Source organism: Geotrypetes seraphini, chromosome 14 (assembly GCF_902459505.1).
Source record: "Geotrypetes seraphini chromosome 14, aGeoSer1.1, whole genome shotgun sequence".
NCBI lineage: Eukaryota > Metazoa > Chordata > Amphibia > Gymnophiona > Dermophiidae > Geotrypetes > Geotrypetes seraphini.
The window spans coordinates 1,711,520-1,722,544 of record NC_047097.1 but is presented as its reverse complement, the minus strand read 5'-3'; positions in this window follow the sequence as shown (position 1 = coordinate 1,722,544).

Sequence of the window (11,025 nt, the reverse complement as noted above, 5' to 3'; positions counted from 1 at the left end):
GGGATGGAGTAGTAAGTAGATTTTTGTCCTCAGATTGTAAGGAGTGGGAAGGAGAATACAGAATTGTAAAACTTTAAATGTGATGAGCACCTGTTTATAAGTCACTAGCTGATTACCCGGCGTTGCCCGGATATTTATTTATACCAAAATGTCCAACCCCCTACATGTCCCACCCCCCTATGTCCCACATGTCCCACCCCCGACGTTACCCCCCCCCCCCACATGTCCCATATGCCCCACCCCCATGTCCCAACACCCTACCCTCCACATGTCCCAAAGGAATGTCCCTCTCTATGGGGCTGAACTTAGACTTAAATGAGCCCGAAAACTATGGGTAGGACATTAATATCTGTTGATTTTGATAATTTTAACATATCACCCCATTCCCACCCCCACAGTATTTTACCACGTCCCACCTGCACAATATTTTTCCCCAGATAGTAAGTCATATGTGTACCAAGTTTGGTTGAAATCTCTCCATGCGTTTCAGAGTTATGCTGAGTATTCATCTGTGAGCCCGAAAACACTATGGGGTAGATACTAAAATCTGTCATTTTCAATCATTTTTACATATCCCCCCCTTCCCACCCCCACAGTGTTTGTCCTCAGATAGTAAGTAATGTGTATGTCAAGTTTGGTTGAAATCTGTCCATGCATTGAAGAGTTATGCTGGAACATACATACATACACACACACACATATATTCAAATTATAATGTGAAATATTTGACAAAATGAATACAATACAACTAACACAAAACTTGATTATAAACAACATTTTTAGTTTCACCTCCAGGAGCAAGAACATATAAATTCTTGGGTGAAGAGACCCCCAGAACATATCACCCCAGGTAGTGAGGGATCTGCATACCAAGTTTCGTTCAAATCGGTCAAGCCGTTTTTGCGTGATTGCGGCACATACACACACACATACATACACACATACCTCCGATTTTATATATATAGATTCTGTGGTTGATAGGAAGCCAATGTGCGTTCTTTGGTAATGGTGTGACATGGTGCCGATGCTTGATTCACACGTGATCAGCGGCCGCTTTTAAGGCGGCTGCCGATATCATCACCGTTTATAGAATCCGGGCATTAGATCCCATTTCTGAACCAAAGGTTGGGCTCTGGTTGGGCTTTCTATATCTCCATGCACAATTTGTAGACATTCCCCTGCCACTTGCCTAGTCATACCCCCTTTTGATTTGGGGGTTAAAGAATAGAGTGTGGGGAGATACACGCCTAAATTTCAATTAATGCCAATTGTTTTGTAAGCTAATTAATTTACACATGGATCAAAGATCTGCTCACAAAGTTCTGTGCCGAATGCCAGTGCCATATCTAGAATCCAGGGGTATGCATATAGGTGTGAATTTGGTCAAGTACATGCGTATCTCTTAACTCTACCCAAAACACCTGTGCAATTTTGTAATAACATGTGGAAACTGCTTTATAAAATCACACCCCCCCTCCAGGTTTCATCTTTGCAACCAATCCCATGAGCAGTGCACCATAACCTTCTGCTAGAGCCGAACTCCCTGAGACATCAGATCTTACTGCTCTGTGAGCTCCCTGCACTCTCTCCTTTCCTCTCACCTCTTGCTGTTTTATTTTCACAGACAGATGTGGGGATTTCAGTCTTCCACTGGAAATCAGAACTGGTCCACCTTCCTTCTCTCATGCAGAGGTTCTGCAGGACAGCAAGAAGAACAGGGAAGTGGTATAAGGAAGAGGAGACTGAGCAATATTTTCTAACCAAACAGATGAGTGATAAAGAAGCAGGAAACCTATCTCCAACCTGCAAGTTATCAGTGACAGACCTTCCCTATTGTGCTAAAAAGCACAACTCTGATACCAGCCCAGGTATGACAAAACATAACATGACACTCCATGCAAATACCTTGCAGTTCTATGCAGTTAATTTAAAGAGAACTGTGCATTCACAGAAAATTACAACATAACAATGGAAGCATACATTATATCCACATTATTCCCCCCCCCCCAAGATTGCTTAAAGAAGTATGTTTTTAACATTTTCCTATAATGATCACAAGATACAAATGCTCATATTATGGGGCTTGCCTGGGAGGTTTCATAACTTGCAAAGAGTTCTGTGCAGGGAAATGTTAAGTAAAGGTACAGAGAAAGGCAACAAAAATCAAAGGGATGGGATGACTTCCCTATGGGGAAAGGCTAAAGCGACTAGGGCTCTTCAGTTTGGAGAACAGACAGCTCAGGGGTGATATGATAGAGGGGGGGCATGGGATCTCCACCGGTGGCGGCCATTAAGGAAGAAGGGGGGCGGGAGACCCGCGCAGTGCCACGTACCCCCAACAAGCAGCTCACATACACCTAAGGGTACGCATACCGCGCGTTGAGACCCCCAATTCTATATATGGCGCCTGAAACATTGGCACTGATCAAAACGACACTGAGCTCAATTCTATAAAAGGTATTTGTTTATGTTTATTAAAGACTTTATATACCGCGTATATAGCCAATGAGGATCCAAGCGGTTTACAATATAAATTTCAAAACAATTCCAAAATAGAATCATGCTTAGCACCCACACACGTGACTAACATTTAGGCGCACCCATGTAGGCCAGTGAAAATAAGACCTAAACACCTGCGCCAAACTTGTATGTAGATCAGGTGTATTCTAAAACAATGCGCCTAACTTTTAGAGATGCCCACGAACCGCCCAGTATCCTGTCCTGGCCACGTTCCCTTTTGAGATTGACCCCAAGAAAAAACCTAAAGTTTGCCAAAATCACTATGACAATACAAAAAAAGAAGACTTTGGCAATTAAATGTCAAGACAAACACCGGTGCCTACGATGAGCCACTATATCAAAATTAAAATTTCAGTACTGGGTAAACTGAAATCTTAATTTTGATATTGTGGCTCATCATAGGCACCGGCGTTTGTCTTGAGTAGGATTGACATTTAATTGCTCCTTTGAGATTTCCACACTAGAATTTGCACACACCACTTTATAGAATGTACTTAGGCCTAGATTCACTAAACTTACTGTTGTTGGGTGATTCGAGGCCAAGCCTGACCGAGCAACCAATTCACAACAGCTTCAGCATGCAAATGATCTGATCGGACATTAGAACGATCAAGACGCATGCGCAGATTGCCCTTGTTGGTTGTAGATGAGATTTGCGCATGTGCTTGCTCTTCACAGAAGCGAAGTCAAAATAAAGGGGGAGGGGTGGCTGCAGTTTACTACTTGGTGCTGGCCCTACGAGTGGACATATTTGAAAGGAATCATTTCAGTGCAGCCAGAACATAATACGCTTGTGCAGGAACAGAACACGCTTTAAACCCGCGGGCTCGCACTGGTCGTCTCCTTCGTTCACTCTGGATATTTTTATCTGGTCATCTCCTTCACTCACTTTACTGGATTGTGGGGAGGTGTAGCCTTCGGTAGAGCCTTTCCCTTTAGCTCCCCATAACTCTGGCAGCCGAAGTCAGACCCGCATCCCACTCGCTGTCACACTCTCCCTTTGGATGCCACTGCTCTGAGCCCAGGGAAGAGGGAGAGGAAGCCCTGCCATTGCCAGAGAGGGGAGGGAGGAGAGGTCCCTAGAAAAGGGGAGGGGAACAGGCAGGCAGGGCAGGGTTTGCTGGACCTTCACTCCTTACTGGGACCATTGTTGGATTACTATGCATCAGTGCTCCGGAAGGGTTCTTTTCCTCAACATGAAAATACTGCTCTCATTACTTTGTTGCCCAAGCCTACAATATCACCTGATTTAGTCATGTCCTATAGGCCCATCTCACTAATTAATGTCTATTAAATTGCTGCCGACTATGTTGGCGTCCAGGCTGGTTGGAGTGCTACCTACCCTGATAGGAGAAGAACAGGTGGGATTTGTTAGGGGTTGTCAATCTGTTTTTAATGTACATAAATTGCTTATGGCTATGGCGTTTTGCCAGGCCAATGGGTTATCTTCACTTGTGGTCAACCTGGACATCGAAAAGGCCTTCAACAAGATTTCATGGCAGGGTTGGAGGGTCCTTTTCTTCATACCATAAGGGCTTTATATGCTTCCCCTGAGGCCTGTTTGTGGAGTTTGATCTTCTGGTTTCCCTTTAAGGAGGGGCTCCCGGCAGGGGTGTCTGCTTTCTCTTTTGTTGTTTCTTTTAACTTTGGAGCCCCTGCTGTGTGTCCTTCATAACTCGTTAGGGGTGTTCCTCTGGAACCTATACCTGTGAAGTTCCTAGCCTATGCAGATGATCTGTTATTCACCCTTACTGATCCACAACATTCCTTGTCTTTGGTGTTGTCCCAAATCCGGATTTATGGTCAGCTTTCTTGTTTTTCTTTGAATTTACATAAATCTAAGACACTGCCTGTGCTTCTGGAGACAAGGAACACGTAGATTGGGCCTTTTCCGCTGCAGTAGGTTGATCTTAGCATCACATATCTGAGTGTACAGATTCCGGCTCAGCTATTGCAGTGGTTTTCACTCAATGTGCATCCTCTGTTACATGACACTAATGTTAAACTGAATCTTTGACGAGCACACCTGCTTTCCCTCCTGGGGTGCATATACCTTTTTAATATGCTTTTGGCCCCTAAGTGGCTTTACATCTTTCAAATGTTGCCTCTTTTTCTAAAGCATGGTGATGAACTTCGTTTGCATAAGATTTTGCAAACTTATCTCTGGCTGAAAAAGCAGGCTAGGCTCTCTTTATCTGTTGTCAGTACTCCAACGGTTTATGGTGGTTTGGGTCTTTTGAATATACGCTATCTTACTATAGCAAGTAGTATGCGCCATGCTTGTGATTGGCATCATGCTACCTGTGATTTCTCAGTGACTGCTATGGAACTGGCACTTTTGGACAATATTCATTTCAGTTGTTATTTGCATTCTCTGGGTCTTCTTCTGCCTGCGGTGTTACGTGACTCTCATATCCTTCCTTCAGTGATTGCTACTTGGAGATGGATTTCTCGGTGGCATCATTTTTCCAGTAAAGTGTCCTCATATTTGGCCATTCGGAACAATCTCCATTTTCCACCTGGGTCCTCTTCTTCAGCCTTCCTCCATTGGCCACACAAGGGGATTCTTTATTTGGTTCATGTCCTCACTGATGATGGCAAAATGAAATCGTTTGATGAGCTTGGTAAGGAATTTTCTTTTTCTGTCATAAATGTTTATCCCTATCTTCAGTTGAAGCATTATATTGCCAGTCTATGCTGGACTGATCTGACTGAAGATGTCCAAGAACTTGCTTTGTTTTACACTTTGGGGGCTCAGAATAAGGTACCTCTTTTTTATCATCACAGGTCTCTTCAAGACTCTACACCTACACTCCCTTATCACATCTATGCCTGCGCTTGACAAGCGGATTTGCACATTGATTTTCCTGAGTAGACCTTTAAAACTTTTGTCTTGGGGAGGAACGATCCAAGATGGCGGATGTGTAGCAGTGGCGTCCCGGTTGTTTTGCTTTTCTTCAAGTTTACTGCTGTTTTTCCTATTTTCTGACTATGCCCCATACTAAGAGGAAAGGGGCCGTGAGATTATCTCAATCTGCGGCCCTTACCTCATTACCAACGCAGCAAACACTCCAGCGTTTTTTCAAGCCGCGGGATGCAGCTGACCCTCGGACTTCCCAGTAGCGGTAGACATCCGTGGTGGCTTCAAGTGAGGGAGCACTCGAGCACTTGGATTTTGAGACATCTTTGTCTCTGCCAACGATCTCTGCACCGCTCTGTCCAGCTGGCGGGCAGAGCAGCGACTCGTTCTCCAGCGGGGAGGAGGGAGTTATTCCGGAGCAGACAGCAGGTGGAGCTACATTCTCGACTGGAGAACAGGGGAGTAAGAACTCTGAGGTAGCTAAAGCCTCAGGAAGAACCCCAGCTAACACCCTGGATATCCTTTTGGAGGCCATAAGGAGAATGGAGGAGAAGACTGCTTCAGACGTGCAAGTACTTGTAACTAAAGTAGACTCCTTTACTTCTAATATTGAAAAGGTGAAACAAGAACATATAACATAAGAACATAAGAATTGCCATCTCCGGATCAGACCCTAGGTCCATCAAGTCCAGTGATCCGCACACACGGAGGCCCCGCCAAGTGTACCCTGGCATAGTTTTAGTCTCCATATCGCTGTATGCTTCTCAAGGGAGATGTGCATCTAATTTACCCTTACCCGTATTACACTATGCCACTCTTAAGGAGATGTGCATCTAGTTTACCCTTAAATCCTAGAACGGTGGATTCTGCAATTACTTCCTCTGGGAGAGCATTCCAGGCGTCCACCACTCGCTACGTGAAACAGAACTTCCTGATATTCGTCCTGGACCTGTCCCCCCTCAGAGACCAGACCACTCTTTCACGCAAGCTAGAAATGATTGAAAATTATAATTGCCGATTAAATTTAAGAGTATTGAATTGTCCCAAAAATTTTTCACTGGCACCGATTGAGATCTTCAAAAAATTTTGGGTGGAGAATTTGTCTTTTCCACCAGATCAATTACCACCTATAAATAAAGCTTATTTCCTACCAACACTTAAAAGAAATAGTGGTTTGGAAGAAGTACCTATTTCTGAAAATTTACTACCTTCTGGGAATTTACCAACAGATATGGATTTACAAAATGTAACAGCAGTCTTGGAAGATTCATTTACGGATGTAAAGGACAGAGCTACATTAATTGTAAATTTTATATTTGAGCAAAGATCTCAATTCAATCATGAGGTTATTCTTTAAAAAAATAGGTACACCTTTCTGTGGTCAACGTATATGGCTTCATCATGATGTTACAAAATCAACACAAGAAAGGCGTAAGCTATTTTTAGCAATGCGAGAAGATACAAAGAAGTTGGGGGCTATTTTTACTTTAGCTTACCCTTGTAAATGTCTAATTAAGTATATGGGTTTAAAATATGTTTTTTATGCACCTTATCATCTAAGATCCTTTTTGGACCTTAAGGGGTTAATCAGAGGTGGAAAATCTAGTTCTAAAAAATAATCTTGGGGTAGATGTATTAAGCCTGTTTCTTATTTTATAATTGGCAACTTTACTTCGATTATCTTCCTGTAACTGGATCGTTCTTTCAAATTGAGGTCTATGAAGGAGTTATAACCATCAAGAATTGGTCTTGTTTCCTAAAGGAATGTGAATATTTTTTGTTTGTTTGTTTTTTCTTTTTATATGATGGATTATGACTCTGTATTACTTTATCAAGTTGTACTACTTGTGAATAAAATGATAATGAATAAAAATAAAAAAAATTAAAAAAAAATCTTTTGTCTTGGCCATTCGCAAGACAACAGACATTGCTGTATGTTGGGAATTACAATATAAGTTTGCTTTACATCTCTATATTTCCCCAAAAAAGGCTGGGCTTATTGGCTGTCCCAATTGTGTTATGGTATCTGCTTCCCTGGGACACATGTTTTGGTCTTGCTCCTCCATACATCATTTTTGGCATAGCTTGTTGTCTGAAATCTCTTCCATGTGGAGGTGTGGTGTCAAAGTAGATCCAACTATTTTATTTTTTCATTCCAAAAGCCTACATCTCAAAGATATCTTTCTTTTCTGAGGCAAGCTACCTTGATGGGAAAAAAAAAGTTATATTGTTATGCTGGTTGGATGCGATTGACCCCTCAGTGCAGCAGTGGAAATTACAAATGATTTTGTTGCTCAAGTTGGAACGAAGTCAAATTAAGGACTTGACTTCCGTTCCTGGGAAAAGTTTTCAGCGCACTTGGAGCACGTTCTGGACTTTCTTCTCTCCCAGGAAAAGAGGTCATATCTTGAATTTCTTCCTTCTTTGAAATCACAGAGGAAGAAACTGCACAACTTCTGTCTTCAGCCAAGCCTACTACATGCCCCTCAGACCCTATTTCCACCCCTCTACTCAACACCCATCTCACATACTGTTATTCCTCTCATATGTCATATTTTCAATCTGTCTCTTTCCACTGCAACTGTCCCTGCTGCCTTCAAACATGCGGTGGTTAAGCCGCTTCTCAAAAAACCCTCGCTGGACCCGTCCTGCCCGTCCAACTATCGCCCTGTCTCCCTTCATCCCTTATCCAAGATACTCGAACATTCTATTCTCCATTGCTGCCTGGACTTCCTTTCAACTTGACAGATTCTTGATCCTCTACAATCTGGTTTTCGTCCCCAACACTCCAAAGAGACTGTTCTCACTAAGGTCTGCAGTGACTTGTTCATGGCCAGATCTAAAGGCCTTTACTCTGGCCTCATCCTTCTTGAGCTGTCTGCTGCTTTTGATACTGTTAATCACAGTACTCCTTGATACGCTGTCCTCTTTGGATTCCTTGAATCCTCTCCTGGTTTGCCTCCTACCTTTCCCAACACACTTTTAGTGTATGTGTTGGTGGGTCCTCTCCTTAAGTCACTTCACTGGCTCCCTATCTGCTATTGCATACAGCTCAAGATCTTATTGCTGACCTACAAGTGGGTTCATTCTGCTGCCCCTCAATATCTCTCCTCGCTTCTCTCTCCTTATACACCTCCCAGAGAACTCTATTCCTCATATACATCACTCTTAACGATACTCTTCTCTTCCACTGCCAATTGCAGACTTCATTCCTTTCATCTAGCTGCCCCCTAGGCCTGGAATAATTTACCCGAGTTTGTCCGTCAAGCCCCTTCCCTTCCCTTGTTTAAAAGCAGACCGAAAACCCACCTTTTTGATATAGCCTTCAATCCTTAACCCTACTCCTCTGCCCTCCAACCCAGCCAGCTGATTAACCGTTCCCCTTAACTGTATCCATGACATCCTGTTTGTCTGTCTCGCCTGTTTAGATTGTAAGCTCTTTGGAGCAGGGACTGTTTCTTCTTCTTTGTGACTCAGTGCAGCACTGCGTGCATCTGGTAGCACTATAGAAATAATTAATAGTAGCAATAGTAGTAATAATTGGCTGTACACATCTCTTGGGAGTGATTGGGTTCATTTTGGGATGGGGGGTTGCATGGGTGGGATATTTTATATACATCAAAAAAAGATTTTTGTGAGCAGATTGTTGCTGGTTTATTTTATTTTGTGTTACCTCTTGTTTGTATTTATCAGTGGCTTGCCTGTTCTTGGTTTTCCTTGCTCAATAAAAATGATGTAAACATATATCACTTATAGTCTAAGTGGTTTACATTCAGGTATTCATGCAGTTTTCCCTCTCTGTTCTGGTGGGCTCACATTCTATCTAATGTACCTGGGGCAAAGAGGAACTAAGTGATTTGACCAGGGTCACAAGGTGGGATTTGAACCCACAACCTCAGGGTACTGAGGCTGTAGCTCTGACCACTGCACCATACACTCTCCTTGAAGAATGGTCTGAAATTTGACAACTAAGATTTAATGCTAGAAAATGCAAGGTCATGTATTTGAGCTGCAAAAACCTGAGGGTACAATACAGTTTAGGGGCTGAAGAACTTTTGTGCATAAATGAGCGAGACTTGGGTGTGATAGTATGTGATGATATTAAGGTGGGCAAACAGGTCAAAAAGCCGATGGCAAAAGCTGGAAAGATGCTAGGGTGCATAGGGAGAGGTATGGCCAGTAGGAAGAAGGAGGTATTGATGTCTCTGTATAAGACTCTGGTGAGACCTCATTTAGAATATTGTGTACAATTCTGGAGGCCGCACCTTCAAAAAGATATAAAAAGGATGGAGTCAGTCCAGAGGAAGGCTACTAAAACGGTACATGGTTTTCGTGATAAGGCTTATGGGGGCAGACTTAAAGATCTCAATCTGTATACTTTGGCGGAAAGGCGGAAGAGGGGAGATATGATAGAGATGTTTAAATACCTACGTAATGTAAATGCGCATGAGTTGAATCTCTTTCGTTTGAAAGGAAACTTTGCAATGAGAGGGCATAGAATGAAGTTAAGAGGTGACAGGCTCAGGAGTAATCTGAGGAAATATTTCTTTACAGAAAGGGTGGTAGATGTGTAGAATAGTCTTCTGGTAGAGATGGTGGAGACCAAGACTGTGTCTGAATTCAAGAAAGCCTGGGACAGGCACATGAGATCTCTTAGGGAGTGGAAGAGATAATGGATGCTGCAGATGGGAGGACTGGCTGGGCCAATTAGCCTTTATCTGCCATCATGTTTCTATGTTTTCTTTGTCCCTCCATTGATCCAGTTTCTCTCTTTCTCTTCCCACCACCTTCTAGTCCAGCATTTCTCCATTTCTCCTCCTCCACTTTGTTCCAGGTCTCTCCAACTCGCTCTCTCGCTCTCACCCCTTTGCTCTCTGCTTCCCCATCATGTCCAACATGTTTCACCGCTCCTCAGGTCCCACATCTCTTTCTTTCGTTCTCCCCCCTCCACCACAGGTCCTTCATCTCCTCCCTCCCCTTTGCTTCAGGTCTCTCTCTTATTTCCCATCAGTAAGCGTCTCTTTAACACCCTTTCCCTCCCTTTCTCCGCTGGGTAGGCCCAGCATCTCTCTACCCTCCTCCACCATCCCATATGAGCCCTGCATCTCTTTGTCTCCCCTTCACAGTCCTCAAAATGCTCACAGATCACTGGCTTGAGGCACTGAATGAAACAGGCTGCCTCTGCCTGGCCCCACCTGGGCCTTTCCTGTGCCGCTTACTGCCTACAGAAGTTACACGATAGAGGTGAGATGCGGCACAGGAAAGGCCCAGTGGGGCTGGGCAGAGGCACCTTCTTTCAATTGCTGCCTCTGCTGAGGACCGCAGGGGAAAGAGATAGCTAGTCACATAGGGATGTGAGGGAAGCTAGAGGGAGGGATTTGCAGGGAAAGAGTGTAGCTTCAACACATTGGGCGGCTATGGGCATTTTGCCAGGCTCGCTCAATGACAGCTATGAAAGTGGGTATTAAAATGCCCAAATCATATCAAACAAGTGCAATCCTTACACACAGCTCTGCCAATGCACCTCATTCCTGCTCTGCAACACCTCCTCTTGTTCTATCAATGCAGTCCCTACACACAGTTTTATGAATACACCTCAGTCCTGCCCTTCAACATCTCTTCCTGTTTTAGCAATGCAATCCTAT